Source organism: Balaenoptera musculus, chromosome 5 (assembly GCF_009873245.2).
Source record: "Balaenoptera musculus isolate JJ_BM4_2016_0621 chromosome 5, mBalMus1.pri.v3, whole genome shotgun sequence".
NCBI lineage: Eukaryota > Metazoa > Chordata > Mammalia > Artiodactyla > Balaenopteridae > Balaenoptera > Balaenoptera musculus.
Genome location: NC_045789.1, coordinates 39953806 through 39975781, shown reverse-complemented (window position 1 = coordinate 39975781; position 21976 = coordinate 39953806). Strand labels below are relative to the sequence as shown.

General features: G+C 37.5%; 1 protein-coding gene across 1 annotated transcript in view; it reads left to right on the top strand.

Moving 5' to 3' along the window:
• Positions 1-204: 204 nt before the first annotated feature.
• The window catches only part of ARHGAP24 (Rho GTPase activating protein 24), a 522903-nt gene continuing 501131 nt past the window's right edge, over positions 205-21976 (top strand). Inside the window, exon 1 of the mRNA XM_036853846.1 lies at positions 205-591. The gene's annotated coding sequence lies outside the window, so the exon portion shown is untranslated. The remainder of the gene's footprint in view (positions 592-21976) is intronic.

The window sequence follows — 21976 nt, the reverse complement described above, 5'->3', positions numbered from 1 at the left end:
AGATAACGAGCAGTGAGGCGCTGGGCGAGGACAGGGCTCCTCCCGGCCTCCCCAGTAGTGCGGCTCGAATCTTCTGAAGCTGCCAGTTGCCAAATGAAATCTGAAACCCAGGGCTGCGTCTGAGGGTTGGCCCGGCTCAGTTGTTCCAGCCTCTTGTACTGTACATTTACACATTCACACACAGTCACTCTAACTTCTGGGACTCTTCTTTGCGCAACTGCTAGGATTTCTCAAGTGCATGTGGCAACTCAGTCCAGCTCCGGGTGGAAACCGGCGGGGTTTCGGAGGGTCTCGAAGGCCAGGGGAGCTGTCAAGCCTGCAGCGGGGACCGGGGAGGATCGCGGCGCAGGCGGCTGGGGGGAAACACCCACAATTTCCACCCCAGCCGCAGCTCCTTCTGCCGCCGCGTATTTCTTCCAAAACTACAGCCGCGGAGCTACCAAGTGCATGGGCGCAACACTTCCCCTTATTGTGGGAAGTAAGGAGACTGCTCTCCCCCTTTTTTCTTTTCCTTTTTCCCCCTGGCTTGTCCTGGGGGCCTTTTTCTTCGGAGCAGTCGCCGTCCTCCGTCTGTCGTGCGCTCCGAGGAGGGTAGGTGACGCCGCGTGGGGTGGGGGGGGGGGGGGGAGGTGTGCTCCGGCGCCACCGCGGGAGGCTGGGACGCGGCCTCGCCTGCGCGTGGGGGCTGCGGGCACAGCTGCCTGCGACAGGGGCGGGGGCTGCAGGGGGCGAGGAGGGATCGCAGGAATCCCGTGCTGGTGCAGTGTGTGTGTGTGTGTGTGTGTGTGTGTGTGTGTGTGTGCGCGTACGCGCGTGTGTAGATGATGGGAAACAATGCTCTTTTATTATTTTTAAATGGATAAAAACAACGCAAGCTGGTGGTTCGCGCTTCTAAGCTTAAAAATAGAGAGAATTGAAAACTCTGTGCAGTTCACTTCCATTAGTATCTATCCTCCCTTTCCCCACTGCTTGTTTCTGCTGGTGTCTTATATCAATATTATAAGAGTTTCCTAGATAACAGGCATACAGAGGTATGTTTTAATAATAACACTTTCATTGTAAACAGAGCGTTAGCGAATCTTTGGTGAATTTTAAGCCACCCAAAAGATTTTGTTTAGATTTTTTAAAGAGTAACTTTTCGAGGAGGTATCCAACCTCTTTTGAGGATAAATATGTAATATGTTCTGATTTTAAAAATACTTCTCATTTAAAAAATGTTTATTGTACAAGTCCCCAAGTAGAAAGGGGGAGAATATTACTCTGGATTCCTTAGAGATGTTAGGTTTTCAATACCAGCTAGTAATAGGGAGCCCAGACTCCCTTGTAGTCTATGCATATATTAATTCATTTAAAATATCATTTCCAAGCTATTTCTGCTTCCCTCACAGTTTATATTACTCTTTTTTTTTCTTTAAACCTAGCAAGACATTATTATTTCACCTCTTTCTAAAATGAAGGAAAAAAAAATCATGCTGGGTATTTGAAATATAAAAGTTGTAAAGCGTCTGCTTATCCATAAGCAAAACAATAATATGTGTCACTGCGTCTGCTAAGTAGGACACAATCAATTGAAACCCAGCGATATTTACAGTAGAGGTAAGAGCTTTACTCAATTACTGAGAAGATGGACAGACAGATTAAATACAAGCAAGCTGTCCCCTGATTCTAATTAGAACTCAAAACCAACCCTTAAGGGCAAGAATGGATGTTGGTATTAAGCTGGACATCATAAAACATAAAACACACAGAATTAATATATTAGAAAAAGCCAGAAAACAAATATAAAGCCCACATTAGACTTATTATAATCTCATTCTCCCTTTTAAATTTCTTAATACTTCCTCTTCTCTGGGGATAGTTCAACCCCCAAGACAGCCCAATGATACAATTCCCCTTTTTGTCTTCCCTGAGTGCCTGACCTTCAGGTAGCAAGTGGAGAAATCTGTTCTCTTTAGAGCCATTACTGAGTTGTCAGAGAATTCACCTTAGACATCTTGGAGGACTGAGATATTGACAAAACCTTAAAATAAATAAAATCCTCCTTCCATTCAGAGGAGGTATGTTCTTGGTGGAAGACCTTTAAGTGGGAACAAGGGAAAAACCTGTGAACTTTTTCAGATCTGGAATTTAGTTTGAGATGTATGTAAGGAATACACAACTAGAGTGATAAAAGGAAGGAGAATCTGTAATCCTTTCTACATGTGAAAGGCTGTTGAAACTCAGTCTGTCCTTGGCAAATAACTGTGGTATTTGGTTTTATTACTTAATCTCAGGGGCTTGGTTTTGAGAGGAGGATGGTTTCTCAGTTATGTTCTTCTGGGCTGTATATACAGTGAATCTGAACCATTTTGAACATAAAGACTTGAGTAAGTGGGGAAGAATGGTGTTCTCAAGAAAAATAATCCCTGCAGAACAAATAGCAATGCACCCTTCCAGACAAGAATATAGATTTAAGTGTAAAAGTGGGAAGGAAGTGTTCTGGACTGAAATTTTCAGTGAAATCCTTTCAGGTTTTGCTCAGGATAACAATGGCCAAAGCTCTGAGAATTTTCATCCTCATGGTTTTATTTACTGTGTGATCTTGGGCTCTCTAGGGTGAGGGTGTGGGTTAAGGGAAACAGGGGTGTGGTGGGGCAGGAAGGGCAAGGAATGTGCAGCAGGTGGCACTGAGTAGTTTGAGCCTGTTTATTTTGCTGTCTTGGTCAAAGCCGAGTTGTTGTTTACCAACAGTGCCCTGAATAGTTTTGCTGTGACCTACTGGCCCATTGAAGTGTGTTTCCTCTCTGGCTCTGTCAGTGTCCAGGTTGGTTTCTCAAGGCTGAAAGTAGGTGGTGCCACTGCAAAGTCCAGGCCATGCATTTGGTTACTGTTCTTAGCGTTTGCAGTGCTGTAGGACTGCCTTTGTTACCTGTGCTTATTCTCCTGTGATTTTTCTGGCCAATGTTGAAGGGTTCTTTTCCCATGAGTTGAGCTTATGTAATGCTGATTCCTTCTTTCTGCCTTGTTTCAATTTTTGGTAAAGCCGAATGCCTTGGAAAAATAAGATGGGGGAGGTGGATAGAGCCCCAGCTTGGAGCCCAGTAAGGAGGAACAGCCACCCAATTGGTCATACATGAGTGTGGAGAAGCTTGATGATAATGAGAACCTGAGGTATCCATTCTATATTGATCACACTTTACTGAGGAAAAAAGCAGAAGAGATTTAAAATAAAAAGATGCCTGTTTACACTTAAACTTGTGGTTAAAGGATTAATATTTCTCCCAGATGGAGAAAGGTATTTAAAATTAAAGTCGTAAATAGGCAACTTAGTCATGAAGTTAATGCTCTTCATGTGAAGAGTTGGAACTTCATATTGAGTCTTGCAATGGTAACCCATCTGTCTTTGCTATATGAACTCAAACTTTACAAGATTATGATGGTTTCAGCAGCTAAGTAAAAGCACATTTGGAAGTGGAGGGATTATTGTGATAAAGACTCAAAGAGTGTTCAGTTTTCAGAGGTTACTATGTACATGTGTGCTTTTAAGCAGCATCTCCATTCTACTGTGGCATTGCCACAATTAATCTTTATAAAGTGCAGATCTAATTGTATAAGTCCCTTGTTCTAAAACCTTTGATAGATCCCAAAGATCCATAAAAGTAACTTTAAACGCTTTAGTATAGCAACTAAAAGCTCTTCAAAGCCCTTCCTTTTTAGTTTTGTCTTCCTACACAAAGGCCTCTCACTCTTCATACTTCTGATTTCTTGCTCCTGGGTTTCATTCTCCTGGAATGCCCTCTGCCTGGAAAGCCCCTCTTGATTATTGGTGGTCCACTTCAAGTGGAACTTCCTTTGGAGGACTTACCCAGTTCTGTGCAGGGAGAATTAATCATTTCATCTTATCTGCTTCCATGATGTTTTAAACATACTGTGAATAATTATTTTAATAATTTTTATGCAACCCCCCAACCCACTACAGTGAGTTCCTTAATGAGTGTATTGGTGGTGAGGGAACCACCTGCATCTAGTGCCTAGCACAGTGTCTGAAACATAGTCTGCATCTGTTAATGTTTCCTAAGTGAATGAGCAAGCAAAGTCATGAATGAAAAAAGCAGTGGTGGACTCCAATTTATGCAGGTAGTTATTTCCCCAAAGTTCATTTCAAAAATGTCTATTTGGACTCAGGGTTCACTTTCCAAAAGTGACAGTGCTACCAAACATAATTCACTTTCCAGACCAGCCCACACAAGCCTATTTAATTCCTAGAATAGACGAAATTTTGTGCTTTTGCTATTCTAAAGTAAAAGCAAAACAAAACAAAATCTAGTGTGGAACCATTTTTCCTTTTTGAAATTACAAAATACACTTGAGTTTAAAGAGAGTAGAAACAGTTAGAATAGCTATACATTTTCCACAATTGTTTTTTATATTATACTGTAAAATCTGTAATCTGCCAGATCCCAGTGGGAGGTCCTGGATTTAGCTGTGAGGACTAATAATGGATTCTGTTGCCTGTGGAATGGGCAATAATCTTAATTAATAAAACAAAATAGAAATACTAATTTTGCTTATTTAATAATTATCTTGAGTGCTAGTGCTTGAGGGAATCAGATTTAACTAAAGGGGAACGTGGAGGTGGAAGGAGAGGAGGAAATTCGGAAGGGCACCTACTTTCGTTTTATTGATTTTTTTAATTATATTGGTTTTGTTTTCATCTCATTTGAGCGTTTACGCTCAAAGTTGCTTCCTGGAAAAACTTTGTTTTTGTCTGCAGTTATTGCTGCTGCCTAACCTGTAGAAGGGAGGTGAGGGTTACACTCCCTTTGAGCCAAAATACAAATGGGCTTATTTCATTTTCAGGGCGGTGATACTTTTGTCACTTGCATAACTGCCGTTTATCATGTGGATAATTTGTCAATAAAGGATGCATAATACTTGTGTTTCAGGCACTATCCAGGGACCATATATAGTTCAAGTTGCTCAAGTTCCTCTTTATATAGTATCTCTGAGAAGACTGGAAGAGCAACCATTGATATTTAAGAGTAATAGTCTACTCAGCTTTCTAAATCTTCCATGTTCTCTATTTTTATCAAATTATATGACTGGAAATTTACCTATCCTAATCATATTATAACTCCTTTTTGTTACATTGTCTTCATTCACTATGCTTTAATATAATACTTTTTATTTTTTACTGGGAGTCAATAGAAAAGAGATGGACTCCATGGAAAACATCTTGGCACTTTTTGTTATGTATTTCAATATTCCTTATATAAAGATCTCTATAAATTCATCTTTGCCTTTAACCACTTTAAAAGTGTGTCTCTTCTGGTTAACTAGTGTTGTTTCTTTTCTTAGAAGAAAAGAGGCTAAAAATCACCATGTTTCTCATTTTGGCTTGTCACCCAAGAAACTCAGAACTAAATTTGATGCACAGTTGTACCCTTGTTGAGGTTTTCTAATGACATGGTTTGCATCCTTTTAGCCTTACTTTAATGCACTTAACATACCCCTACCTTTTAACTAAGTTAAAAGTTAACTCAAATCCATTATGGAAATAGACTGAATTACCTCCACTTTTTTTTTTTTTTTTTACTTTTTTAAGACATGTAGTTCAATATTTATAAAATTCTATTTTGTAGCTTTAGTATTTCAGAGCCAATAATTTTTCCAGATTATTTTTTGTGGTTCCTTGAAACATTCTAGGTACTGATTTTATACTCCCTGATAGATAAAATGGGCTTGCCTCAAATTTACATTTCTTGAAAACCTTAGAAAGAAAATCATATCCAGGTAATTTTGAAAGTAGGTACTTAAGACCAAACATGTGAGTTCTTTTCAATATGCATATCATAAACGTACAGAAGAGTGCCCTCAGGAATATCTCTGAGAAGCAGTAGAGAAAACTTTCTTTTTCGTACAAATGAAAGCTATCAGTAAATTGAGACTAAAGTCATAATTAGGATCTGTAATTAGGGCTGTATTCTGCCCATCAAATTGAGTCCTCAGAAAAGATAGTAATTTTTCAAATTTCCTGAGGGGAAATAACTCATTTTGTCTTGAGTTTTTCTCTTTCTTTAAGTCACATAGACTTTCATAATAATAAGCACTCTAATGAATTAAGTACCTACTGAGTATTGGGTTGGCCAAAAAGTTCGTTCAGGTTTTTCCGTAATGTCTTATGGAAAAACACAAACGAACTTTTTGGCCAGCCCATACCAAGCACTCCATGAGATTTTTTAACATACACTACTTATAATTCTAGAAATAGTTAGAAATAATTAATAATTCTAGAAGTAAACTATATTATATCTAATTCAGATATATTATTCCCACTGTATGAGGAAGTTTAGGCTCAAAGACGTAAAACTTACTCAAGACATTATAGTTAGTAAGGCGTATGGAGTTGAGAAAAACAAATCTATCTGAATCCAAATACCCTGCTATTTCTAATATATCACCTCCTCTCAGTGCTCTTCTCTTCAATAGTAATTTTAGAATGATAATCTGTGTTTCAATGAGTCTGACATAGAGTATAGACCCTGGCCCCAATATGGCCTCCAGGAACTGGCCTTGAAGTTCTCCTGCAGGTCTTTTAGATGACATTCTGGTGCCAATAAGTTGAGGCCCCTGGGATGGATTGCCACCATCAGGGTTCTCTCATGAGAAAAGAAGCTCCCTCTACTATAGGCTGGTAACTGAATCAATCTATAGTGATTGGCTTGACCAGACTTTACTTCTAGTGAGAGGTAAACAGCAAAGATATGGTCCATGAAACTACAATGATGTATCCTTATTGTTTAATTCCCAGATGTTTACCCCAAGGGCAAGTAATTTATTTGTGAAATGATCCCAGGAAACCCCAGGTAAGGGGTGGGCTTCTTTTTTTTAGGCAAAACGCCTTATGAGAAGTTTTATATGTCAGTACTTTCTATATGTCAGTACTTTTAATATTGGGTGCATCAAATTATAGTAAAAAGATGACTATAAAGATGCAGCCCTTGTATTTTCATGAACAGTGCACTGTATTACAGTAAACCAAGTTTATATCCACCATTAAGTGTGCCCCAGGAACACTGTGAGCAACAGTTGGAGGTGGCAGAGAGAGAAGGGGGCAGGTGGTCCTAGAGCTGAGGACTAGAGACCCAACTCAAAAAGCTGAAATAAATAAATAAATAAGTAAATAAATATATACATATATATATATATATTTTTTTTTCCAGGAACCTCCATACTGTTTTCCATAGTGGCTTTACCAACTTTTACATTCCCACCAACAGTGTAGTAGGGTTCCCTTTTCTCCATATCCTCACCAACATTTATTATTTGTTATTTTTTTGATGCTAGCCATTGTGACCGATGTGAGGTGATATCTCATTATGGTTTTGATTTGCATTTCCCTGATGATTAGTGATGTTCAGCATCTTTTCATGTGCCTGTTGGCCATCAGAATGTCTTCTTTGGAAAAATGTCTATTTAGGTCTTGTGCCCATTTAATCATTTTACCATTTTTTATATTGAGTTGTATGAGCTCTTTATATACCTGGGTATGTATTTGAAGAAAATAAAAACATTAATACGAAAAGATATATGTACCACAATGTTCATAGCAGCATTATTTACAATAGTCAAGATATAGAAGCAACCTAGGTGTCCATCACAGATGAATGGATAAAGAAGATGTGGAGTATATACACAATGGAATATTATATAACCATTCATAAAGAATGAGATTTTGCCATTTGCAACAACATAGATGGACCTGGAGGGTATTTTGCTTACTGAAGTAAGTCAGACAGAGAAAGACAAATACTGTATGTTTTCACTTATATGTGGAATCTAAACAAATAAAACAAATGAAAGAATATAACAAAACAGAAACAGACTCACAGAGAACAAACTAGTGGTTACCATTGGGGGAGCAGGAGTGGGGCCAGATAGGGGAAGAGGATTAAGAGGTACAAACTACTAGGTATAAAATAAGATATGAGGATGCAATGTACAGCATGGTGAATATAGCCAATATTTTATAATAACTTTAAGTGGAGTATAATCTATAAAAATATTGAGTTCACTATGTTGTAAACCTGAAACTAATATAACATCATAAATTGACTATACCTCAATTAAAAAGTAAGAAAAGAAAAAGCTAAAACATAGAAGGAAAGGATTATTTCTCTGGGGGTAGCAACCGAGAAGGGGAGAAAAGTGGAGTTAGTGGTGGCAGTGCTTACTGGGCGCACAGAAATGAAATGGGCAATAGGGAAAGTAATTTCAAAGCTAGTCTTTCTCAAGAAAGGAGCATTTATCACAGGAACTGTTGGAGTGCATCTCACTCCTATCTGTAAAGATACCTAGAGAGAAAAGTTCTCCAGCCTCCTTGAGGTGTCATCTTTGATTGTTTTACTGTGTTGTGAATATCTGGTTTTAAAATTTCTTATATGAAGAAACTTCTAGCAAGAAAAGATGAGCTAGGGGAGTCAAAGGAGCCTGATGTTATCTTGTTGCACCTAATTGCATAAAACTACATAAAACTACATGAGTACTCACAAAAATCATGAGTACATGATTTAGCCACATGAGTACCAACTTCAGAATTCCGTTTTGGTTTTTGTATCCCGTTATGGTTTAATTGTTACTGTGAAATGGTCAAGGGTGGCACCAACAATTTTATACAAAGGCATCTATGGGTATACAGAAGGACTAGCCCTCTCACATTTGTCATTTGCTGATTAGAGATTTCATACTTTGGTAACAACTCACACTTTCATCATGGAATAACTTTTCTGTGTCTACGGGGTTAGGCTCAAGTTGGGAGGTTCTGTGGGGGAGGCTTGAATTTTGGTGCCTAGAAACAGGTGGAGGTTACAAGGAATTATCTGGGTGAGGAGCCCTGAGAACTCCCACACAACAGATGGAGCTGCTGGAGGAGGATGGATGGGAGAAGGGGAGAAGCAAGGTCACAGGATAATAAGTGTCAGAAGCCAAGGAATCAGGAGAAAAGGCAAATTCAGAGATAGTACTGGAAAGTAGAAGCCAAGGGAAGCGAGGCAGTGTATGATGTGACAAATGAGTCAGTTTCTGTGTCTAACAATAGGTAACAATTATTGAAGGCTTACTATGTGCTAGTTATGCCAAACTCCTGTCCTGGGTTATCTCCTTTAATCCTCGAGCTCCCACATCAGTAGGACCTATTATCATCTCTCTTTTATAGATGGGAAAACGGAAACTTGGGGAGTCAGTAACTTACCAAAGTCACACAGCCACTAAGTGGTAGATCTGGGATTCAAAAGTAAAATATCTTACTGTGAGATATTATACCATACTTTATCATTATAATCTGGAATTAGACCTATGTTCCAACCTGGCTCTGATACACACAAGCCCTGTGACCTGGGGCAAGTTGTATTAACCTCCTTGAACCACAGATTTCCTCTCTGTGAAAATGGGCATTTAATAATACCTACTCCATAGTATTGTTATGGGTTTTTAGTTTATGAAGTGAGCATGCAAAGAGACTTGAAGGCTATCTAGCATCTGGTAAATGTCAATACATGTCAACAGTTATTATTAAATGATGAACATGGGATTCCTGAGCAGTATTTTTCAAACTATAGGTCTTGCTCTATCAGTGGTCATAAAATCAAGTCAGTGGTTCATGACCAGTGTTTCCTTTTAAATGAAAAGGGATAGAACAGGATGGAATGGAATAGAAAAAAATCAGTGTTCATTATATATAGTAAAAGTAAGAATTGTTTCATGTTTTAACTTCCTTTTTTTGTGTGTGTGCGTGTATGCACCTCACACAGTAGGTAAAAATGAAAAATGTGCTTCTTATTATTGATAACTGTAAAAATAAAGTATTTTTAAAATCCTTTAAAGTAGCAGTTCAGAGTGTGGTCCCAAGACCAGAAGCATCAATTTCACCTGGGAACTTGTTAGAAATGCAAATTACTGAGACCCACCTGGGCCCAGCCATTTGAGTTTTTTAACAAGGCCTCCAGGTAATTAAGGACCATTACCTATTCAAAAATGGCATTTGGAAATCATGATAAAATTAGGTAAGGGTATATCTAAATGACTTGAGTGGTTAAAAGTATATGTTGTCTTATATTGACTAAAGATGTTAATTCTCCACAAAATGCTGTTTTGTGTTGTGTGACTTTAGTTTTGTGTAGTCTTTTCTCCTATTTTTTCTATGCTGCCTGCTCGTGGCGCAGGTGGGTGAATCCCACAGAAGTCGATTACTTTATATGTAGAAGGACATTGAGTAGTTAGATCCTATACTTTCTTCTAGAACTACAAGATAAAAGTTTAACATTCTTTGCGAGTAGCCCAGAGCCCTGAATATCTAAGCTGTGTTCAATTTGAAACATTTTAATGATAATAGTCCAGATGCCTGAACAGCTGTAAAATTGGGAATTAAATTAAGAACTCAAAAAACTGCATTCAGTATTTTACTAATTGAGATATTTATTTTGAAAAGCACATACAGACAAGAGATTGGCAGTCTACTGATAGTTAATGCAACACTAATACTGATGGTAAACAACAAAAAAACATTTTGGGAAAAACGGAAGTCATAAATTTTTATACTGGGTTGTTTTTTCCCATTAATGAACACAATGAATGTATTTAAGATATTTATTGACTGTATGCCATTACTTTAAAGAGAAAGCAGGCAATATTGCATTGACTAGCCTTTGTTCATTATTGTGTTTTACTGTTGCATTTGGTTTTTGGTCGGAGGGTGTATTTAAGACAAAACAATTCTGTTTGAAAATACAGCATCCAGATTCACTAGAAAAGACTTGAGGACTTTTCCATTTTTATTTTTAAAAAAGAGTATTACCTTGGATTTTTAAAAAACAGCTTTTCAATAGGTACATACTAACTTTTCTAAAAGTAAGTTCTTAGTGGTGTGTGAAAATATTATTCAGGACAGAATTGTCAGAAAAAAAAGAGTTTCAGGCGTAAGAAATTCAACCTTCTGGCTCACCACAGGTAAAATTTTATATTTAAACAATGGCTGGAGAGATATTTCAAAAGATCCTTCTTTACTTTGTAATCTATGGTTTGGGGAGAGTGGAAGGGAAGGGAACTAGGAGGAGGTGGGCTCTGATCCTGCTTCTGGTATTAATTAGCATCTGTGAACTCAGGCAAATCATTTGGTTTTTCTGGACTTTAGTCTCCTTATCTATAAAATAAAGGTGCTCGAGTTAATACTTTCTAAGATTGTTCCAGCTTTGAAAAAGTCTCTGTGGCTAAATAGCAGTGTTCCCTTTGAACAATTTTGATAAGAGTGTGGCTATGTGTGTAATTGACAGGGCTCTGAAATTTGGATGTTTGACTTTATAGAGGGGTAAGGATCTGGAAGTCTGTAGATTACATGATAAAGTTTAGCCTGACCTTTCCTTGTGCCAATGGGCTAGTTTTCATCAGCTGTGGGTCTGGGGTCGTGGGTTATGCCATTCACTAAGAGGCTTTTGAAAATGCATGAGGGTATTTTGGTCATAACAATGACCGGGTGAAGCTACTGGCAGTCAGTGCCCAGCGGTCAAGAATGCCCTGCGTCTTGCAATGTGTGTGACAGTCCCTCACTACAAAGAATTTTCTTTCCCCAAATGCCAAAAACATGCCCATTGCAAACCAGCAAATAAAGTTAAAAGATTGAGTTTTAACTTCATATTTTATAAAGTCATCTGGGAAATGGTAATGAAGTCATGATATACCTTCTGCTGTTTCAGTAACACAAATGCAAACACTGTCTATTCTTAGATGACAACTGGTGTTTATGGTGCATGGGGGAGGACAGCCTCCAGCTCTCTGCACTATATATTGACTATGCAGTAAGAAAAGCAGAGAAATCTCAGCTCTGTTAGTACAGGGTGCAAATATAACTTGAAGGCATACTAGGAATAGTCCCTTTGAGTATGAAATTACTAGTTTCCGAATAACAGCCGTATTTTTAATGAAATCACTTACAGAAGTTGCCATTCAATGGAACGAGACATTTCTTGTGTTCAAATAATGCCATGATGAAGGCATTCGATACACAGATTTAATTCTCTATGATAAGAAATATCACTTGCCTAACAGCTTTATACATGATGGTGAGTGACATGAATACTTCCTGTTTCTCCTCTGGCCTCCTTCTGCACTTGGGTTGGCCTTGTATATTCTGGGTCAGATTAAGGGTAGAGCCCATTCAGCAAGAGTGACTCATCCAGGGCCTTCTCAAGAAGCCTGGTAACGTTTTCAAATTTGACGTAAACTTTGATTTGGAATCATTTAAATCACAGGATCATTTTCTTAAAATGCTTCTCTCTCTTCCATCTTCCTTCTTGTGTTTGTCAAGTCCTTGGTTTATTAATGTGTATATTTTTAAACTACTGCTTATATTCAGCTCTCAGATACTGTGAGGATAAAAGGTGTTGTATGGGTAAAACTGTTGTCTAGCAAATCAAAGCCAACTTGATATTTTCCGGGAGCGAAAGGGAACCCCTGCTTCTCCCTTCTTTGGTGAGTTTGGGCCTTAATACCTCTGCAGGAGAAGGGGGAAAGGGAGGTGAAATTGAAATGTGTAACTTTTCCTATAAATTTGGTAAAAATTTAGATTTCAAGATAGGATTGAAATTACAGAATTAAAAAAAAAATTTTCTTTTGGGTAGTCTTTCATTTAATTATCTATTCTGGGCCTCTGCAATTAACAAATTATAAATTACACACTACATTCCTCTTAGAATGAATTTATTGGACATTGGGACAAAAGCCCACTTAGAAAATAGCTATAACCATCTTATCTCAATCTTTTAATATGGGAAATGAGTCCAAATGATCTAGGTGATTTGCTCCAGAATACCAAGTCAGGAAAAGGCAAACCAGACTTGATTTTTGGTGACTAGTTTTTCTACCCCACTGTCCCATTTTTCAGAGGTCTTTCTCACCTGTGAGTTCCCTGAGACAATTAAACACAAATGCTAGCCTATGGCATCCACTGCATATAATGAATTACCTCCTCTGCTCTGCAATTAGAAGGGTACTAGTTAAGTACCATCTGGCAAAACTGTGAAAAGAGTCACTCATGATTTTCTGTGTTCTATCGATTAGGTGAGGAATTATGGCTGAGAAAAGAGCAAGTGAATCTGTAACGTTTTAAAAAGCATTCTTACTGAGTCCAGAGTAACCCTAAAGGCAGTTGAAAAATTACCATATTAAAATCAAGGTGTAACTGGTAATACATTCTGTTTTGGGTTACATTTTTAGTCTAATTCCTTGTAATAATGTTAATGATATTGAATCCATTTAATATGAATATTCTCAATACACTGTAGATTTTCATTCAGTTCAGTCTTCAAACCACACTATAATTGTACACTGTTCTCTTATTTTATGTTTTCATATTCCTGAAAAACAAAGAAACAAGTAAGCCTGATGGTATATTACCAGCTAAGAGATTTCATGCAGAAAACAAAAACAAAAATTTAAAAAAACCAAACAGGTTAATCTCCTTAAGCACTGCCTTGACAGGCCAAATAATCGTTGAAAGTGAGTGAGAGAATGGAGGAGGGGGAAAAAGAGGCTTTGGCTAATGGTAACTGCTGTGTAACGCTGAGAAACAGGGAGAGTTCTTTCTGTGCAGTGCTTTTTTTCTCTCTCTGTTTGCGGTCCCATCCTCTACTGTTTAATTTGTGGAACATTCCGGGGAGTATCCTTAGCTCCCCTGACATGAGCCTGGGACTGAAGCTTGAAGGCTCTGAGGGAGTCCTTTCGGAAACACGGGAGGACGAATAGAGCATGTGCCATGCGGCACATAGCTCAGCTGGTTGAGAGGGACTCCTCCTCGGGAACAAGGTGAGACCTTTGTGCCACTGAGCTGTGGGATGCCAGATCACGTGGCTCCGGGCACCTTTGCAGGCAGTTCTGAAAAGTGTATGATGCTATCTCAGAAAAGTGGGGTTACTTCGATATCACAAAAGAGAAAATACTAAATGCTTAGTCTTCCTTCAGACGTTTGCAGGCAGCTCAATGGTGTCACATTGGGACTCGGCTTCTAATATTTTTATTTTCAAGCGAGAATAGGATACTAGTAGCTTTATGAGGGTTAGTCCTTATTTGTTCAGCAAATCACACTGAGCAAATGCATAACAATAATAATAGTGGCCTATTTTTTATTGCTGTTTTCTGTTTGTTTGAGGTAATAAACATTTTCTTAATGTCTTAGAAAGAGCCATTAAGGAAAATAAAATTATATTGAACTGTTTTATGAAAATGCCAAGCAACTTGTGTATGATATCATTTATGAGCTTTATTATTAATGTGAAATGCTAAAATAATTCAGAAAGAATAATATGTAAAGGTCATATTACCATGAGCCTGGAGGGGGTGGAGGTGGAGGGGAGGTGGAGAGAAAGAGAGAGAGAGAGAGAGAGAGAGGGAGGGAGAGGGGAGAGAATTAATAAATACATGTGTTATGTTAAGGTGGAAAGTGCTGAAATTGCTGGTGATATTTCCTAGGACCGTGGGATGTGCTGAGTTACAGCTGGTGCTGCTGTTGGTGAATACTGTCAGGGAACAGATCCTGTGACTGCTTAAGAGATTTGAGATTGATTCCTGATACCAATGTTGAGCCATAAATTATAACCAGAATAATTAGGACTGTGTTTACAGACTTGGGGGCCGGCAGCAAAGGCCTCTGGTAACTTGTTATTTCCAAAGGACCAGGTTAAGTTTTTATCTTAAATCTGAGCTTTGATTTGAAACAAAGGTATTAGCTGATATTTTCTTGAGTTGGTAGTTCCTTTACCTTGCAATTTCCTGTTACTCCATTGTTAAGTTCCCAGAGAATTCTCTGTAGAGTAAGTTCACACAGGAACCCGTCTACCTGCCTGCTTTCTGAGATGCCGAATTTGGTGCTGTTATTGATTTTAATCAGATGCAGAGAAGCACCTTTATTTTTTTGACAGCTAAGAACTGTAGTAAACAATTTAGCCATAGAATGTCTGTTTGGCAGCTTTTGGAAAGTTATTAACCTGGCAGCTCAGCTCTTATTAGACGAATGCATTGATGTATTTACCTCTGGAGGTTTATGAGGGTAGCAGTTTTCTTGTGGTAATAAGTGGTTATTAACTAGTATTTGATAGCTTATTTGAAAAAAATGTTCAGAAAAGAACTTGAATGGCATGATATCATAAAAGCCTTCATTATTATATAATTTATTACTGAACTTTTTCCCCATAGAGACCATCTGATATGATATTGAGTCTCAGATTTTCTAATCTTTCTGTTTTTAGTCCAACACAAGTGCTTCTTTCTGCAGACTCCAATATCCCTTTTATTAATAGATCTGTTTAGTTTAACACTTTTCTGATATTCAAGCACGGGTGACTTTTTGTCACTTGGTATAATAAATAGTATGTAAATAAGTGGTATTTATAAGGGTTAGCACAAAATTTGGTATTCTGGGTTGATCAATTATCTTATTATCTTCTTTATTCTCTTCAAAGTTATGACTAAATCTGGCATGATATTAAATGTCTTGTAATTTATCATCCAAAAATAATGCTTTCTTAGACTAATTTTAAATTGATAACTTTTTCATAATTAATGACCATTTCTGGATTGTAATTGTTTATTTTTTCGTTCATTGATGGTTAGTACAGTACATTTCTTCCATTTAAAGTGAGCCTGTAAGAAAATAGTGGTTTTGTTCTCTTTCATTTCTTCTGCTAATTTTTGTGTGTGACTTTACATATCAGACTCAGAAATTATGACTACGAAAGTAGGTAATGGAAACCAGTCTCTTCTGCTAATTGCCACTTACTGTTCTGTGACTTTTTCACTTGTCTGTGTTCAGTCAGCTAGGCTCTATTTCAGCTCAAGTGTTATCTAGAAATCACCAGGACTCCCGGAGTATGTTCACACCCACGTGGCTGTGTGAAAACCAGACTGAAGAGAGCAGTGATGCTGGGCAGAGGTCCAGAGAGGGGTTCAGAGTGAATTAGGTACTTATTGGGGTCTTGGAGCCAGTGTTTTTCATCTAGACTTTTGCCATGAATCTACACTTGCTTCTTCTTGGTTCAAGGAAGATGCTGGCTAGAGTACATCGTCAACCAGGAGACCCCAGACTTTGTCCTATGATGACTGCTTCAGTGCCTCTGGATGCCTGTGATGCTGTCTCAGAATAATTAACCTTAAGTTCTCTTAGACTTAACTTTAAGTTCTCTTAGCAGCAGTTTCAGCTGCTTCATGTTATGAATTCTAATGGATTTGAAACTGTATAGAGCAGGTGACAGCTATGAGTTGGCCACCACCACATCAACACCCGGGTCACTTCCATTCTACTTCAGAGTGGCAGGCCCTTTCCTCTTTGAAGTTCAGTGTTTTGCTTCTATCCTTTCTCTAACCACTTCTTTCTTTCTTTACTCTTTCTTCCATTTTGATTCCCTTTGATTTGTTTCTTTCTTTGCCTTATCTCTTTATTACCCTAGAGCTTTGTCATATCAGTTTCCTCTTTTCTTCCCATATTGCTTCTCATTATTATTGTTCATGGTGTTTATCTGGCCCCCTATCTTCTTCAGTTACACATTTTTGGGGATGTACTGGATTGATCATTGTTTCTGTTCAATTTGAATGAGTCCACGCACTAAATATTCCACTTTGTCCCAAAATACTTGAACAATCTGTTGTATAGGTAGTATGATTAACTCCTCCTTTCTCTTCCCACACCAAGAAAGGTTTCATAGAAATGTAAAACCAGATAAGCAGCTGATGTGGCAAATATTACATTGGTTCTTGGTTCAAAACACTCTGGATTTGAGAGTCAGTTCTGATGTTCACTAGCAGTGGCAAGTCACTACAAATATTTTGTAAAACAGGGGATAATGGTCAAATGAAATAACGTAGCTGAAAGCAGTTCATGGTGCAAATGTTAGCTATTATTACTGAGAATTACTAATGAAGAGGTTACCATTCAATATCATAGGACATTTTAAAATTTATATTTTATTTTTTAACTTTTTACTTTGACATAATTTCAGACATATAAAAATTTTGCAAAAGTAGTACAACGAATGCCCATATATCCTTTTTCTAGATATTAGCATCTTACAAATATCAGAACCAGGAAATTAACTTTGACATAATACTATTAACTAACCTATAGATGTACCACTGTTATTGCACCACCAATGTCCTTTTTCTGGACCAGAATACAACAGGAATCACACATATATTTAGTTGTCATGTCTATTAGTCTCCTCCAGTCTGGGACAGTTCCTCAATCTTTCTTTACCCTACATGATCCTGACACTTTTGAAGAGTAGTGACCAGTTATTTTGGAGTCCCTCAACTTGGGTTTTCTGATGTTTTCTCATGATTAAATTCAGATTATGCATTTTTGACAAAAGTACCATAGAATGATGCTATGCTCTTCATATCAGGAAGCATGTGATGTCAAGATGTCTAATTACTAATGATGTTAACTTTGATTTCTCAATTGAGGTCTGCCGGGTTTTTCTGTTGTTAAGTTGCTAGTTTCCTTTTTTGTAATTAGTAAGCATCTTGTGGGGAGATGCCTTGAGACTATGTAAATGACCAGTTTTTCATCCTACTTTCAACCACAAATTTTAGCATTCATTGACGATTCCTTATTGAAACAATTGTCACTGTGGTATTTTCCAAATGGTGATTTTCTATTTTATCATTTCTTCTACACCTTATTCAATTAATATGGACTAATGGGTATTTGTTTCAATCTATGAGTTTTAATCCATTACAACTTGTATTTATTTTGTTGCTCAAATTGTCCAGATTTGGCCATTTGGCCAATCTTCAAGTTGGCTCCTGTGTCCTTTCTTCATATTATCATCATTTTTAGAACACTTCTTATTTTCTGCTACCACAAGATTCTCCAAGTTCATCTTATACTTTTTTCTGATCCATCCCTTGGATCAGCCATTCAAGGAGCCCAGATTTCCTTTGCTGAAAAATGGTGTTTAGAAACCAAGATCTAAGTGTTAGATGTGCTCATTGAGAAAATAATGTATCTCCTTTCTCCTACAATATATTTACTTATTTCCTCAATCCATAAATACACATAAAATACTTCAGAATTGCTAATCCATATCTCTGTGAGAAACATATTTTCTAACTAGAGTACAATATTTGTGTAAAACTATATTTTCTTTAGCTTTAGAGTCAAAACACTATGACTAACAAGGAAAACTATGGAGATATTGTCTTGATTTGAATATTTGCATACTTAAGCAAGCGACCTATAGATCAATGTGCTTTTTTAATAAACTAATTTGATACCTGCTTTGTTACCAACATGAGAAGGAAGCTTCATAAATCTGATATGTTTTCAGGCTGTTGTGGAATTTGGATAAGCATGCTGCTTACAATTAGGTAAAAGTAAAACCCCATGGAAACTGCATCTTATTCTATTGGAATATTTTAATTAATTTTTAAAGCTTTTGCTAGAACTTGGTTAGGAACTAGTATAAACAATAGTTTATTTATAGTATTGTTTCAAGCCTTTTTAACTCTCACTATCATTGTTCTGGTTCTTTCATTATGTTCTCAACTCCACATTCCCTGATTCTTTAAGTTTTCACGAAGTACTGACTCAGCCTCTGCTTGTAAAGGTGGAGATTATGTACAATTTTATAACCTCACTCTCCATTTCTAACATCACTGAAAATATTGTCTTTCCTGACCAAGTCTTTGTAAGAGATATTCAAAGAGACAAGGAGAACTTTTTCTTTCACACAGACCTTTTGTTATTATAGGTATGTATCACAGCTTTCATTTGCTAGAAAAGTAAGAAGGCAATGAAACAAAACCCCAGACAAACAACAGAAGTCCAGGGCATTTGGTCATATGTTAGTTAGACAAACCTTAAATGGCTGTGATACCACTGAATCCCAGTTAACACCTGCTATTCAGGCTTCTCCCCCTCACCCCCCCCCTTTTAAAAAGCCCATTTAACTTTCAGTGAGATTTACAACACAAATAATATTCCTTTTCTAGTATTCATAGAAATGTTTGTTCCATTTTCTTTGAGGATGTGGCACGTTTACATTTCCTCCCTATGGAGTGGAACTTTCATCACCTGCACTTGAAATTCTCTCCTTTTTTTTGGAAACCACATATTATAACAGCTCACAGTACACAGGTTCTGGGTTGATTACTCAGGTTCTTATCCTTACTCTACCACCTATGTGGTTCTTGGTCAAGGTACTTAATCTCTATTGGCTTTAGTTTCTTCTGGAAAATAAGAACAAAAAAGAGAGCTTTATGTGGTCATCAAGTTTAAATGAGCTAAGAGATATACAGTGCTTAGAAGCATTCCTGGCACATAACAAGCACTCCATAAATGTTATTGCTATTGTTGTTATTATTTGTGTACCCTGCCTCTCTTTGGGTCTCATCATACCTGCATTTTCTAGAAGTGTAGATATGGGGGTATTTAAGATATATATTATGTACAATAAAGAGAAGAAATAGCTATTTTGCATTACAAAGAGTCAAGACTAGACATTGCGTGAGGATGAAGCAAAAGAGGAAATGACTATTAAAGAGTAAATGATAATACTCTATGTTTTTACCATCTTAATCTCCTTAATATCGATTAGTCTCTGACATATGAAATAAAATAACAGAAAACAGTCTGTCTTATTGAGTACAATAAGACAAAATTTCATGAAAAGTCCCAAGATAAGGAGTGACCTAAGCCAAAAATAGACACTTCAACCTGATGAATGATTTTGTCTTTCTGAAAGACGAGACCTGCAAACTACAGAGTGTAGCAGTCTCTTTTTCTGCTTTGTTTCTGGGTTTCAGTGAAAAGGGAAGGGAGCTAGAAGGGGTGGGGGGAAGGATAGGAAATGCTAAAAAGAGACTAGCCCAAATCAAGTAAGAGGTACAGAAAATGTTTATTGTTATTAGTCAAGAATTAATATATATGAGGGCAAAGTGATTTCTTTAAGGATGTCTATTTTTAATAATGTGTTGGAATTTAGCGCCCTATAACATAATATGTGTCGCAAGCATTTCTGACGCCTAGATAGAGGTATGATAGTGAGCCAGTGCTTGGGTTTCTTTCCTTAGCTGTAATTTATGAGTGTCGGCATTATGTCTCTCGGTTAGAGAAAGAAAATTTTAATCTGTCAGTACTACCATTTATTGTATATATGTTTGCATCTCATTTTGATTATATAGCTTCCAAACCCTGGGGAATGAATGAAGTAGTTAGACTACTGTTATTCTTGGTGTGAGATTTTAATCTTTTATCTTAAATAGCACAGTGAACTCTTTCTTTTAGTGACTACGTTTCCCACCATTAGTCACACTTAGTGGTTACAAAGTTCTGTTTTCTTTTGTACAAATGCTGACATTCTTGTAACTTCTTGGCTTAGGAAGGTGCATGTTTAGAGTTACTGGGGGGCTTCCCTGGTGGTGCAGTGGTTAAGAATCTGCCTGCCAATACAGGGGACACGGGTTAGAGCCCTGGTCCCGGAAGATCCCACATGCAGTGGAACAACTAAGCCCCTGCACCACAACTACTGAGCCTGCGCTCTAGAGCCTGTGAGCTACAACTACTGAGCCCGCGTGCCTAGCGCCCGTGCTCCGCAACAAAGGGAAGCTACCGCAATGAGAAGCCCGTCCACCGCAACAAAGAGTAGCCCCCGCTCGCCACAACTAGAGAAAGCCCATGCGCAGCAACGAAGATGCAACGCAGCCAAAAATAAAATAAATAAATAAGTAAATTAATTAATTAATTTAAAAATATTAGAGTTACTGGGAACTATGAAAAGGAAGGTGTTTATTTACTGAGGTTTAGTAAGAGAGTCATTGATATGCTATTGTCATCCTTTGCAGAGATCTAGGAAAGCTTTCGGTTGCATGTGCCTTTCTGGTTTAGCAGTTGTAAAACAGTAACAGCTTGAGAGTATCACCATGTGGCAGGGCCAACAGCAGCAGAAATAGGTTCATTACAGTCACTGTTGATTTAAACATGGGAATCCTTGGTATGGTGGGAATGTTTATTTGTTTACTTTTCATAACCTAAAGTAAAGAACTCCTTCCTTGAAGAAGTCTATTTTCCCTCTGGCTTTTGAGAAAATTATAATCTTTTGCATGATTTACTGATCACCTTTTGATCACAAGTGTATGTCATGTCATTTTGGACAGGTTCGAATCACAAGGATAAAGTTCAACAACCTATTAATAAAAATGGCCATGCAACAATGTGAAGACAAACATCCTTAAGCTCCAGGGTATATTTAGTTGTAATGATAAAAAAGCACAGCCTTAGGTGCTCCATGGTTTATAATTTGTGTCACATTTTCATGAGAGTTTTGCAGATTCCTAGCTATAAACATTAGCTTCCATATTTTGGTTATAAGTTGAAAACCTTTTGGGAAATTGATACTACCCAAATGTTTTTGGTGAAAGTCTATCCTTCCTGAGAAGATCCTACTGAAAGAATATTGAGGGAGGAGTATGAACTTTATGGATAAAGAAAGAAGGAAGGAATTTTCTGAAGTTTACAAGTGGACAAGGAAGGAAAGAAGTCATTTCAGGCAGAGGGAAATCCATGTACAAAGAAACAATATTGTGATGAGAATATTAGGAGATGTTTGGTAAATGTCCATTTTAGGATGAATTTGGACACTGCTAATAAAGAGGAAGGAATGGAGTCAAGAATTATGAAAAGGTTAAAATGACTAAACTTAGTGACTAATTAACTGAAGGAGGTTAGTAAGAAGGGGGTTGGAAAGACCCAAACCAACTGAACGTATTAGTCACAGATATTAGTAACTAAGTCTCACTTTGCCCCATCCATTTCTGAATAACTCAATCAGGACATTAAATCATGTGCTTTTGTGAAGCCTAAAAATATGGTTTCATGTCTCAACTCTGTCAGTCATATGTGCAACTTTGGGAAAATAACTTCTACTTATGTTAAATTCTGGAAAAGAATACTTCTTAG